The following is a 12829-nucleotide window of genomic DNA, read 5'->3' as shown; positions in this document are numbered from 1 at the left end:
ACAAATTTGTTGACGTGATAAGTTCATTATGAGGAGAAAGAGAGCAACATAGTTTTAGGGATGAAACCCATCCTTCACCATTACCAAATCTGTATTGAGACTATACATTCTGACACACTTTTAGGGATCCCTTGTGCCCGCGCCTCCTCCCATGAGATGAGACAACAATGATGATTTTTTTTTTCTGGTTCACCTTTTGTAGGACAATAGTAGGCTTTGTTTATTCACTACTTCATGTTCAAAAAGACTACAATAACCTAGATCATGATGCTTTTGTGGCTAAACGTTGGTTCTGAATTTTTTTGGGTCTATAAGTCTTTGAGGCACTAGAATTCAGCAACTAAGAAAGCACATTATGGTGCCTGAGTTGAGTCTAAGGCTATCCGCACTCGTCCACCTCTATTTTCATCTCTAAAAAGGAATATTCTATCCTAGTCATCGAAATTCTCTACTCTATACCCATTTCTCCCGCACCCGTGTTATCTCTATCCCATACTCTATACCCACTATTCCATATTTTATTCCCCTCTCTCCCCCTTTCTCTCTCACCAACTCTCTCTCTCTGCGCTACAGTGTTTAGCGTGTGTGCTGCGCGCGCGCTGGGCTTCTAGGTGCACTGTGCCACCGGGACGCTGCAGGCAGGTTTACAGGCGCGCGCACGCTACCGCGCGCGGTGCCGGGCTGTTTAGCGGTCGCGATGCGGATAGCCTAAGTTGTGGCAATGGATTGCCATTATGGTATATAGCTGCTCCAATTCTAGCAGTGGTGGACCTAGCAGTGATAAACTAGTAGCAGTACATTAGCAGCAAATAAAACAAAACACCAAGATAAATACTACTACATTAGTATAAAAAAACAAAGCAAAAGACGGTCATTCCGCATACAGTACAACACAAGTACACAACAAAGCGCGTGACTGCACGTCCAGAGGAACGACGTAAGATGATGGTTGGGTTAGGCCGTTAGGCGTACGTTAAGGGGTAGTTACGTTGTTTGTTTTAGAATGGGCCAACGAATAACACTACTGTCCGCCTGTCCGGTTCCTGTGTCAATGGATTTTTTGTTTCTAGTACTTTTCGAACATGATCACATGATGAAGTATGTAAGTTGTAAGACATGCTGGAAACTAGTTATATGGGTTGATATAATCTTTCCTTCAAAAAAAGTGTGTTGATAATCTACTCTTTAAAGTTAGTTAAACTTAAAATATTTTAACTTAGAGCAAAAAAAAAACTTCACGCTTTGCTGGACGAGGGTAGCTAGCTAGTAATACAGCCTTAATCATGCATCCACAAATGTCGTTCACGAATTAACTGCCTGTGCATCCCAAGCAATACTAGCTTTGCCCTCCCTTTCCTAGGTGGACTAGGACCGTGACCCTAAGGACCACAAATCCGGAATGGGATGGCAAATCAAGCTTTACCAAGGCTTGCCATTTTATTCCAGGTCAAAAACACGCAATTGAACCATCATACCTTCTCAGCACACCAATATATCTATTGTCGGGGACCAATACTAGGTACCCGAAGAGAAGGAGATAATAACCATCAACATTGATTCATCCGAGCAGTCAAGAGCGCGACTACAGCTCCAACCGACCCTATGTGCGCAAGCTCCTCCTCGCCCGGCCTCTAAGGGTGGGCTCCGCCTCGCCCGACACCGAGGCCACGAACTCCGCCTCGCCCGGCCTCTGGGGGCGGGCTCCGCCTTGCTCGGCCTCTGGGGGCGGGCTCCGCCTCGCCCGATCCTTGGGTCTGCGCTCCGCATCGTCCGACCTCTGAGGGTTGGCTCCGCCTCGTCCGACCTCTGGGGGGCGAGCTCCGCCTCGCCCGACACTGAGGTCGCGGACTCCGCCTCGCCCGACATCTAGGGGGCGGGCTCCGTCTCGCCTGACACCGAGGCCGCGGGCTCTGCCTCGCCCGGCCTCTGGGGGCGGGCTCTGCCTCACCCAACCCTTGGGTCTGCGCTCCGTCTCGCCCGACGTCTGAGGACAGGCTCCGCCTAGCCCGACCTCTGAGGGCTGGCTTCGCATCGTCCGGCCTCTGGGGGGCGGGCTCCGCCTCGCCCAACACCGAGGCCGCGGGCTCCGCCTCGCCTGACATCTGGGGGCAGGCTTCGCCTCGCCCGACACCAAGGCCGTGGGCTCTGCCTCGCCCTACCCTTGGGTCTACGATCCGCCTCATCCTACTTTTGAGGGCGAGCTCAGCCGTGCCCGACCTCTGAGGGCTGGCTCTGCCTCGCCTGGCCTCTAGGGGCGGGCTCCATCTCGCCCGACCTTTGGGTCTGCGCTCCACCTCGCCCGACCTCTAGGGGCGGGCTCTGCCTTGCCCGACACCAAGGTCGTGGGCTCTGCCTCGCCTAACCTCTGAGGGCTGGTTCCGCCTCGCTCGGCCTCTAGGGGCTGGCTCTGCCTCGCCCGACATCGAGGCTGCGGACTTCGCCTCGCCCGACCTCTAGGGGTGGGCTTCGCCTCGCCCGACACCAAGGCCGTAGGATCTGCCTCACCCGGCCTCTAGGGGCGAGCTCCGCCTCGCCCGACCCTTGGGTCTACGGTCTGCCTCACCCGACCTTTGAGGGCTGGCTCCGCCTCGCCCGACACTGAGGCTGCGGAGGCCGCAAGCTCCGCCTCGCCCGACCTCTGAGGGTGGGCTCCGCCTCTCTCGACACAAAGGCTATGGGATCTGCCTCGCCTGACCTATGGGGGCTGGCTCCGCCTCGTCCGGCCTCTAGGGATAGGCTCTGCCTTGCCCGGCCTCCGAGGGGACTCCGCCTCGACCGACCCCAAGGCCGAGGGATCCGTATCGTCCGACAAAGACCCATACCACCGCCAACCACTTCGGGTCCAAGCGAATGGGCCTGGGTCAAAGCTTTGACACTAGGGAGGTGATCGACATGCCCTGATATAACCCATGGCTGTGATGGGCCATACCTGGGATTCAATTCAGGAACAGCGTTGGGCGTCCGGTGCTGTTCTACCAAACCCTCGTACGAACACTAACAGGAGCGTTAGTTCACCACGACATCTGCCAGGATGGAGTGGAGCGCCACGACCAAGAGACGATGCCTACACATGGCGCTAGTGACTGACAGGGCCACGACATGGAGCTATCTCTGTTGACGTCTACAGGGTCAGTGGGAACATCGTGAAGGAAAAGAAGGACCCGACGATTCTGGAGGATTTCTTCTCCTTCTCATTTCTCCTCTTTTCCCCTCCACTGTAACCCTTTCTTTCCCTTGACCTATAAAAGGGAAAGCAGGGCGTCCCATAAGGGGCATTACAACACATCGCATCAATTCGGACTCGAACCCATCGAACCCCGAACTGATCAGAATACACGAGCACACAGCCGGGAAGTGACCGAGCTCTCGGCACCCGTTCACTCCTCTCACCAGAGACTTGGGACCTGTCTCTCTCTCGACCGTTTGTAACCCCTACTATGAACTTTCAGTGCTAGTAACACAAGCAGCAACAACGAATTAGACGTAGGGACATTCTACCCAAATTAGTATAAACCTTATGTCCTCTTAGCACACCATCCGAGCCAGACACACAATATTAGAAATTTACTAGTCGGTGGCAGCTCGAAACACCGACAGTTGCTGTGCCAGGTAGGGGCCGTTTGCGTGTCTCGACATCCACACTAGGCCTCAAATGGCTAGTCGCAACGTCAGTTGGGTCTCGAGCGCACACGTGCGCTTTGGGGACCTAGACTTCATCGTCACGACGAAAGGAGAGTTGGCGCAGGTGCCTACCGCTGTCCAACCTCTCCGCTCTGCTGGCCTTGGTGTGATCGCCGAGACGCTTGAGGAGCTGTAGCTACACGCACCAGAGGCCCACGCCCCTAGAAGCAACCAGCTCCTCGACTTCGACTACGGGAGGTTAGAGCGCTAGCTCGGCGCCTTCCTAGGACCCTGGCCATCCTAGGAGGACCTACGCCACCTCACTTTCTCTTCACCAATGTCATGGCGCAGCTTGCCGGAGGGAGCCGCTCTCTCTAGAATACCTTATTCGGAGCGCCCCGACAGCACTCCCTTTCGGTCTCCACAACGCCACAGAGACCGATGGTCACCCTGTGGCGCAATGCACGGCTCCATCCCCCACGAATGATGAGTTCGTAGGTGTAACACCCTCAGTGTTACACTATAGATTATTTACTAAAACATGTCATGAGCATCATGTGTATGTGTTAATGCATGTAATAAAGAGTGTAGGTCAATTTCTGTAACTCAAAACGATCAACGGAAATGCGAAATGAAAGTTAATTCAATAGTCATGTTATATCACTGAAGGTTTAAAACCACTTTTTATTAAGCAAAAATGCTATAGAACATGCATGTGATACTTAAATAGGGTTCGAAGTGCAAACTTTGTAGATGACAATGAAATACTCATGGTCAAAAAATGATATTGTTAGCTAATATTTCCACAAGCTTAGAAATCGCAATTGAAAATCAAATTTAGCTCTAACACTTAGAAATTTTCAAGTCTACCGACAGTCAGACACTGCTATGTTTGGCAATTTATTGGGTGAGATTGGGTTAAGCAGTAAGGTAGTATTATGTCTTGTTTTTGTAGTCTAATATACCCTCTTTGGTATAGCAAAAGTGGTTTGGGTATTGGATCAACGGTGTTGTCGTGGTCGATGCTTTAAAATTCATGCACGACGCTTGCTTCGGTTGCCTGGCTGAGTGTGTGCGGTCACCATCACGTGGTGCCTCGGGTCGCTAGGCTCGGATGCATGCTCGTGCACTGCCGCGCATGGTCGACCATGACCGCCCTATCCTGGCCGGACACCGTTGGCCGTCTGGCCTTGTCGTGCGGTGCCACCGTGCTTGTCGCTCACCTGCCCCATTGTCACCCCGTGCGGTCAGCCATGCCGCGTTGTTGTCGCTGCAGTCATGCCACCTAGGCTTGGCCAAGGCTGGCCATGGCCACCTCTGGCTTGGCTAGGTCTTGGCTGCCGCTGGCCCCATCGCGCGGAACCACTGTAGCTGCTGCCAATTGCCCCGCATGCGCAGCATCAGAATCACCGTCGACGCCATTCACTCGCCGTCATGTCCCCCACTGTGCTCGCCTTGCGTCGCGACGCTGCTGCTACCAATGCCACTGTGACGCTGTACTACTGCCGCTTACCTTGTCCTCGTTCGCACGTGGGCTGCCCCGCGTCGTCGTCTTGTCTCAATGGCGCTGCGGCCGCGCATGCTGCATCCGCACCTGTCTCCACATGCGCACATGGTCTGCCCGTAGTGTAGTGTAGCGGGTGCATAGACGTCGCCTTAAGTCTGGTCGGTCACGTCCCGCCAAGGCGTGGACGTGCCGAGCCCACTACCGTGCCCGTCTCTCCCTCCCTTTGCTTTTTGCCATCGTCGTGTCGCATCGCGGTGAAGCCAGAGAGCGAGCACCTCTCATCAATTCCTCATGCTCACGTCTCCGCCTTCACACCCTTTCTCCATTCGACCCCACCTCGCCTTGACTTGCGTCACGCCGAGCTCCAATTTTGGAATCTTGCTGCCGCTGTGCCATTAAGGCATGACGCCACCCGTGTCATGGCCAGTCTCCACCACTTTACCCCACGCTAATTCCTTTGCACCGTTAGCTTGCTTTGGCTTCCTCTTCATCATGTGCACGCTAGTCGTAGCTTTTGTGCTGCCTCCTCGCCGCTAACATGGTCGTGCCTTTGCTGTCCGCCGTTCACCTTGCCGCGCACATGTAGCCAGCCTCGCTTGGGTCATCTCTGGCCAGGCCAGCTTCTTGGTAAGGTCACCGGTAAGTTGTCGTTGCTCACCCGCTGCCCTATTACCTTGATTGTTGCTGCGGCTCATCTGAACGTCGTCGCCATTGCCGCAGGGTGTCCGTCATCATGGAGAGGTCTTTCTACGGCGTCCCAGCTCATGCAACCGCCGCCCATAGTCTCGTGTCGAACCCCAGGTGAGTGTCGGCCTCGTAGCTAGGTCAGTAGGGGTCCCGTGTGGCCAGTGTAGGCTCTTGTGCCACTGCTCGCCGCGCTAGAGCACGCGGGGATGACCGAGGCTCTCACCGTTGTAAAAGGGAGAAAGGTCCGAGGGTTCTTTTGCATAAGTGTTGTCTCTATGACAGCGGGTTGTTTTGCTCATAGTCCATGGGCATTTTTGCATATGTGCCAGCGCGCGCAGGCCTCCTCATCACGGGTCGCCTCCGCGCATGGGCCACCGCGCGCTTGCACGCGCGCGTGTTGCACCGCGTGGGCCACGTGGGCCAAAATCAGTTTGGATTTTTCATGGAAAATAGAAATAGCTTTTCATTTGTAATTCTGGGCTGAACTTTGGTAAATCATATAAAATCATGTAGCTGTCCAAAAATTATGAAACTAATTTTGTTAAGTTCCTAAAATTGTGCTCTATCTGTTAGTGTATTTAGTTCATATATATTTGTTGATACCAGCAGCTATTAAATTATTTGCGAGTGTTTAGTATTATTTAGATTAGTATTTGTAGGATTTTTGTGGCAAATTGGTAATAACTTTGACCATAAATTTTTTTACAGTAGATTCATTGTATTATTATGTGCTCACTGTAATTTTTATGGCCTTAGAATAGGTTGAGAAATATGGTAGCTTAGTACTTCTTATTGTAGTATATAGGAAATCATTAATAAGAGTAAGAATATATTTTAGTTGCTAAGTAGCACTTGTAGGTGAAACCCTGCTGGTTTGATGAGAATGATGATTAGCTTGGTATCTTAGTCATTAGAGCTAGCTTAGTAGCTTAGTAGATGTATTCTTATTTTAAGAACTATTGTTGCCTTAATATTGGGTGTTGCATCGTCATTACTTGCATGTATAGAACGAGTTGGTGGAGTTCGTGATTGAGGGCGAGCAAGAGTACTAGGAGGTGATTGAAGAGTATGAGGAGGAGATCCTTGTGCAGGAGGAGGTCCTAGAGCCGCCACGGACTGACTGAGCTGACACCGCGCCTGCCCAAGGCAAGCCTCGGTGCATAACCCTTATCTTAAATAAGCACTGAATATATATATCTATGATGTGCATTTACGCTAGAGGCATTTTATGGAAACCACCTGCATAAATATATCTGTCCTATGAGTCCTACTAGTATAGGTGTGAGTAGCTGTTATGCTTAGGATTTTTGGTAGCATAAGTAACATGCCGTTACTCACAATGGGTGATTATTTTTATCACTCTTATGATAAAATGGTAAAAGGAAAATGGAGACCGGGAAGGGATATGGTATGGGTATTGGTGGGTGTAAGAGGTTGTGTCCCATGGCCAACGGGGCATAGCTTGGTTACACTATTTTCCCTGTCCATGTCGGTGAAGGACCAAGCGTTGCATTGGGTTTTAGTCAAGTCACAGACTTATTATCTTGAGCACATACTTGTTTATGAGAGCAGGGAAGGCTCATTGCTCTCTTGTTGTGTGTTCTGGCTCTTTCCGGACTGACTGATTGGAGGCGGGGATGGTGGAGGTCTAAGCACCATACTGAGTCCGAGACTCAGGTGTGGGGGCTTAGAGTCCAAGTTTGGACGGGACCTAGACACCTTGATAGGAGAGTGGTGGGTTAGTCTTGCTTATGCCTACGGTACAACTGTACAAGCGGGGCGTGTGTTTTGGGATACCCAGCTGGGCACATTGATTCATGAATCATCGGGTAATCTGGCACGACTTGTCTATAGTCTAGCACCGTAGTAAGAACTGGAAGATGAAAGATGGTAAAATGGATCTATTTGCTCAACTCTTGTGTGAAAGTAGAACATGTGCTTACATAGAATGGCTAGATAATGAACTAAATATGACTGCTAATAAGAAACATACATAAGGATCCACTACTAGTAATGCTTTTTGTGAAATGTAAACCTAGCAACCCATAAAGCTTATCATATCCTTTGGAGTCGGGAAATTATTCCCACTAGTCGGATAAGTCTTGCGAGTACATTGTGTACTTAGGGTTGATTTACCCTATTGTAGGTGCAGCTTGAAGGGTAGCTGTTGTAAGGAGGATTCTTCTGGTGGCCACAGATGGATCCTTGTATTCTACCATTAGATGTTTATTGTAATTCTGCTGTTTAAATTCCACACTTTGAACTTGGTACTGTAATAGTGTATTTCTAAAAACTCTTGTTGTATGAAATGGACTAAGTATTGTAAATTTGTTCTCATTATTGCATCCTAGAGGAAAACATGGATTATTCGAGTTCTCCCTTGGGGTGTTCTCGATGGAATCCGTCCGATGTAGCTTGCTTTTGGGGTGCTTAGTGACTGGTGGAAGATGAGTGCCTCTGAAGGTGTGTTATTTTGGCCGGTTCTGCCATAGTAGGGATGACCGAATATGTTGCGGAGTCTTTCCATGACCTCCTCCTGGGAGAATCAGAGTTGCCTTCTGGCTTTAACTCTAGTAGGGGGAGCCATCACCCCTCTCGTGAGTGTTTCATGGCAGGTATCCTGAGAGACATGTCAAAAGCATCCATGAGGAGGAGGCTACCCCGACAAACGACCTCGACGATGAGGTCGAGGGGACATAGGGGCTCCACCCCACTTGCGGATGGAGTAGCTGAAGGCCCAACACCAAGAGCTCAAGGAAGCATGACTCTAGCTTGAGCAGGAACGCGCGGAGCTTGATCGAGAGATCGAGCGCCACGAACACGGTGGGCGCGCACATGCCATGGCCCGCGATGTGAACTGGAGGATCATCGAGGACGATGAAGCCCTCCCACACTTCACCTGGGCAAGCTAGAACATTGCCGCTATAGCGGCCTTGCTCCATGGGCTTTCGAGGCCGGCAACGCTTGAGGATCATCGGGCCCATTGTGAGATTCGCACCCTACTCGAGCGTGCGGCGACACAGCAAGCCAAAAGCTCATTGTCCCAACAACATGAGCTCAACACCAGCCAGCGCATGCCCTCAGAGTGACCCGACAATGACACATCAGTCCACCAGGCATCGCAAGGTGGTAGGCTGAGCACCGCAGTTCTGATGCATGAGCGTCTCGGCAACAACTATGATGCATGTGACACCCTCAATGCCCGTAGGACTACCCATGGCGATGCGGGGGAGGGGGCTAGCCATAGCTACCACCCTCGTCATGGTGTACGCTATGACAGTGGCGAGGATTGAAGCCTAAGCCCCAGCCTGCCGGGACCTCAGGCCTTCGGCCGACACATCCTCAATGCCGCCTTCCCGCCACGGTACCGACCACCAACCAACACTCTGAAATACTATGGGGAAATGAACCCCAGACTATGGCTCGAGGTTTATTAGCTTACCTACCAAGCTAGTGGAGCAGATAATGACGATTTCATTATCCACAACCTTCTATTGTTCCTGGCTGATTCGGCGTGAACATGGTTGGAACACCTTCCACCCAACATAATCCAAAGTTGGGTGGACCTAAAAGAGACCTTCATGGGGAACTTCTAGGGCATGTACAAGTGCCCTAGGAACCCATGGGATCTCAAGAACTGCTCATAGAAGGCTGGAGAAACCCTTTGTGGGTACATCCGGTGGTTCTCCCAGTAGTGCAACGAGCTGCCTAACATCACCAACGCCGACGACGAGGACGCCGATGAAGGCGCCTCCAACCATCCTGTCAAGAAGAAAAACTAGCAGCGGTGCGAGGGCTCGCTCATGTTCACCGCCAACCATAAGGGGGGCCGGAAGCCCATGGAGGGTACTCTGGACCACTTCGAGAAGCTGCTTGAAGGGCCATGCCCGAACCATTCCTTCCCTGTCAAACATCTATACAAGGATTGTGGCCTCATGAAGCGGTTCTTGTCTAGAGACTTCAATAGGGGAGCATGGGAAGGACCCCAAGCTGACCACGGACGACATCGAGGGGACAGACAACTGCTTTTCAACACCGGATGGATGCCTCATGATCTTTGAAGGGTCAGCAGCCTACAACTCCAAGCATCGCCAGAAGCTCGTGCGCCGCGAGGTCTATATGGTCAAGCCGGCCACGCCTACCTTCCTCCGATGGTCAGAGTCTGCCATAACCTTTGATCGGACCAACCACCCAGAGAGCATCCCTCAACTAAGGAGGTATCCGCTCATGGTCGACCTGATCATCGACATGAAGCGGCTCTCTAAGGTACTGATGGACGGAGGTAGCGGCCTCAACATCATGTACGTCGATACGCTCGACGTCATGGGCATCAGCCGATCCCGCATCTGATTGACTAGAGCGCCTTTCCACGACATTGTGCCTAGAAAGCAGGCCATGCCACTTGGGCAAATTGATCTGCTCGAGGATCCATCCAATTATAGGACGGAGACCCTCACCTTCTAGGTGGTAGGTTCCATGGAACCTACCACACCATCCTGGGATGTCCATGCTATGAGAAGTTCATGGCCATCCCCAACTACACCTACCTGAAGCTGAAGATACCAGGCCAGGCGGGGTCATCACCATCGGCACATCATTTTAGCACGCCTACGAGTGCGAGGTCGAATGCTATGATCATGCCACGGCAATCGTCACCTCCAAGGAGCTTGTGGCCATCGGGAAGGAGGTCGTCAAAGAAACACCCGACCACTAGTGGTCAGCCAGGTCTTTTAGGCCAGTGGAGGGCGCTAAGGAGGTCCTCATAGACCCCAGTGGCTCCAAAAGAAAAGTGGTGCACATTGGCACCGCACTTTCCTCTGAATAGGAAAGCACGCTCGTCGACTTCCTCCAAGTCAACAAAGATATCTTTGCATGGAAACCCTCAGACATGCCAGACATTCCAAGAGAAGTCACCAAGCATACCTTGAAGATCAAGCCAGTTTCTAAGTCAGTGAAGTAGTGCCTGCGTCGCTTCGATGAGGGGAAACACAGAGCCATCGGTGGGGAGATCACGAAACTTTTAGCGACTGAGTTCATCAAGGAAGTGTACCACCCAAGTGGTTAGCCAATCCCGTTCTTGTATGAAAGAAGAGTGGGAAATGGAGAATATGTGTTGACTACATGGGTCTCAACAAAGCGTATCTAAAGGATCTATTTCCTTTACCACACATAGACCAAGTAGTTGACTCTACCTCAGGGTGCGAAACCCTTTGCTTCCTTGATGTGTACTCTGGGTACCATCAAATCATGATGAAAGAGTCCGACCAGCTCTCGACATCTTTCATCATCCCCTTCGGATTGTTCTGCTACGTCACAATGCCGTTCGGTCTAAAGAACGCTGGGGCTACATACTAGAATTGTATGCTCAAGTGTTTCGGAGACCTCATTGGGTGAACCATTGAGGCCTACATGGACGATATCGTGGTCAAGTCCAAATGGGCTGACCAGGTCATAGCCGACCTTGAGCAGACCTTTACAAAACTCCGAGCAAACAACATTAAGCTCAACCCTAAGAAGTGCATTTTCGGGGTCCCGGGGGGTATGCTGCTGGGTTTCATCGTCTTTAAGTGTGGCATCAAAGCCAACCCAGAGAAGATCTTAGCCATCACAAGGATGAGTCAGATTCAGATCATAAAGGGGGTACAACGAGTTACGGGGTGCCTCGCCATGCTTAGCTATTTCATTTCACACCTCGGCGAACGAGGCCCCCCTCTCTATCGGCTTTTGAAGAAGGCCGACCATTTTTGAATGGATGCCCAAGGCCCAGGAGGCGCTTGACATGATCAAGTAGCTTCTGATGAAGGCCCCAATCCTGGTTCCTTCGACCGATGGAGAACCGCTTATGCTCTACATTATGGCCATCATGCAGGTGGTCAGCGCCGCTTTGGTGGTGGAGCGAGAAGAAGAGGGGACACCCTCAAACTACAACACCCAGTTTACTTCATTAGTGAGGTCCTATCCGAATCCAAGACCCGCTACCCTCAAATCTAGAAGCTTCTATACGTCGTCCTCATCGCCAAGAGGAAGCTGCACCACTACTTTAAGTCACATCCAGTGACTGTCGTGACATCCTTCCCCTCAGTGAGGTCATCCAAAACCAGGATGCCACAGGAAGGATCACGAAGTGGGCACTCGAGCTGATGGGTCAAGGCATTATGTATGCCTCCCAGACGGCCATCAAGTCCCAAGTGCTAGCTAATTTCGTTGTAGAGTGGACCGAGGTACAAATGCCACCAGCAGTCGTCGACCAGGAGTACTGGACGATATACTTCGATGGATCGATGCTGAAGAAAGGTGCTGGTGTAGAGCTGGTCTTTGTTTCGCCCCTTGGGGTATGCATGAGGTACATGGTTCGCATCTATTTCCCCTCCTCCAACAATGTGGCCGAATATGAGGTGCTCATCAATGGCTGCGCATCACCATGGAGCTCGGTATTCGACGCCTCAACGTCCGGGTGACTCCTAGCTGGTCATCGACCAAGTCATGAAGGAGTCAAGCTACCACAATGCTAAGATAGCTGCATACTACCGAGACGTCTGCTAGCTGGAGGACAAGTTCGATGGCCTCGAGCTCAATCACATCCCGAGATGTCTCAATGAGGTGGCCAACATGCTGGCGAAGGCGGCGTCCGACCAAGAGCCGGTGCCGATAGGTGTCTTCACCAGCGATTAGCACAAACCCTCGATCCGCTATGAGGAGCCAAAACAAGTCGGTGGTAGGGTGCCTACCCTAGGATCAGGGGCTAACCAGCCATCGGCTCCATCGGGCCCTGAGGTCATGGAGCTTGATGAGGATCCAACGATGGAGCCTGACCCTCTGGCCGACTGGAGGATGCCTTACCTCAACTACCTTCTCTACGAGGCGTTGCTGATGAACAAGATGGAGGCTCGGTGGCTCGCATGATGTGCCAAGTCTTTTGTCCTTGTTGAGGGCGAACTCTATAAGCAAAACCACATGGGGATCCTATAGTGCTATATCCCCATCGAACAGGGGAAGTGTTTACTGAGCAATATC

Source organism: Miscanthus floridulus, chromosome 2 (genome assembly GCF_019320115.1).
Source record: "Miscanthus floridulus cultivar M001 chromosome 2, ASM1932011v1, whole genome shotgun sequence".
NCBI lineage: Eukaryota > Viridiplantae > Streptophyta > Magnoliopsida > Poales > Poaceae > Miscanthus > Miscanthus floridulus.
This window is presented reverse-complemented; position numbering follows the sequence as displayed.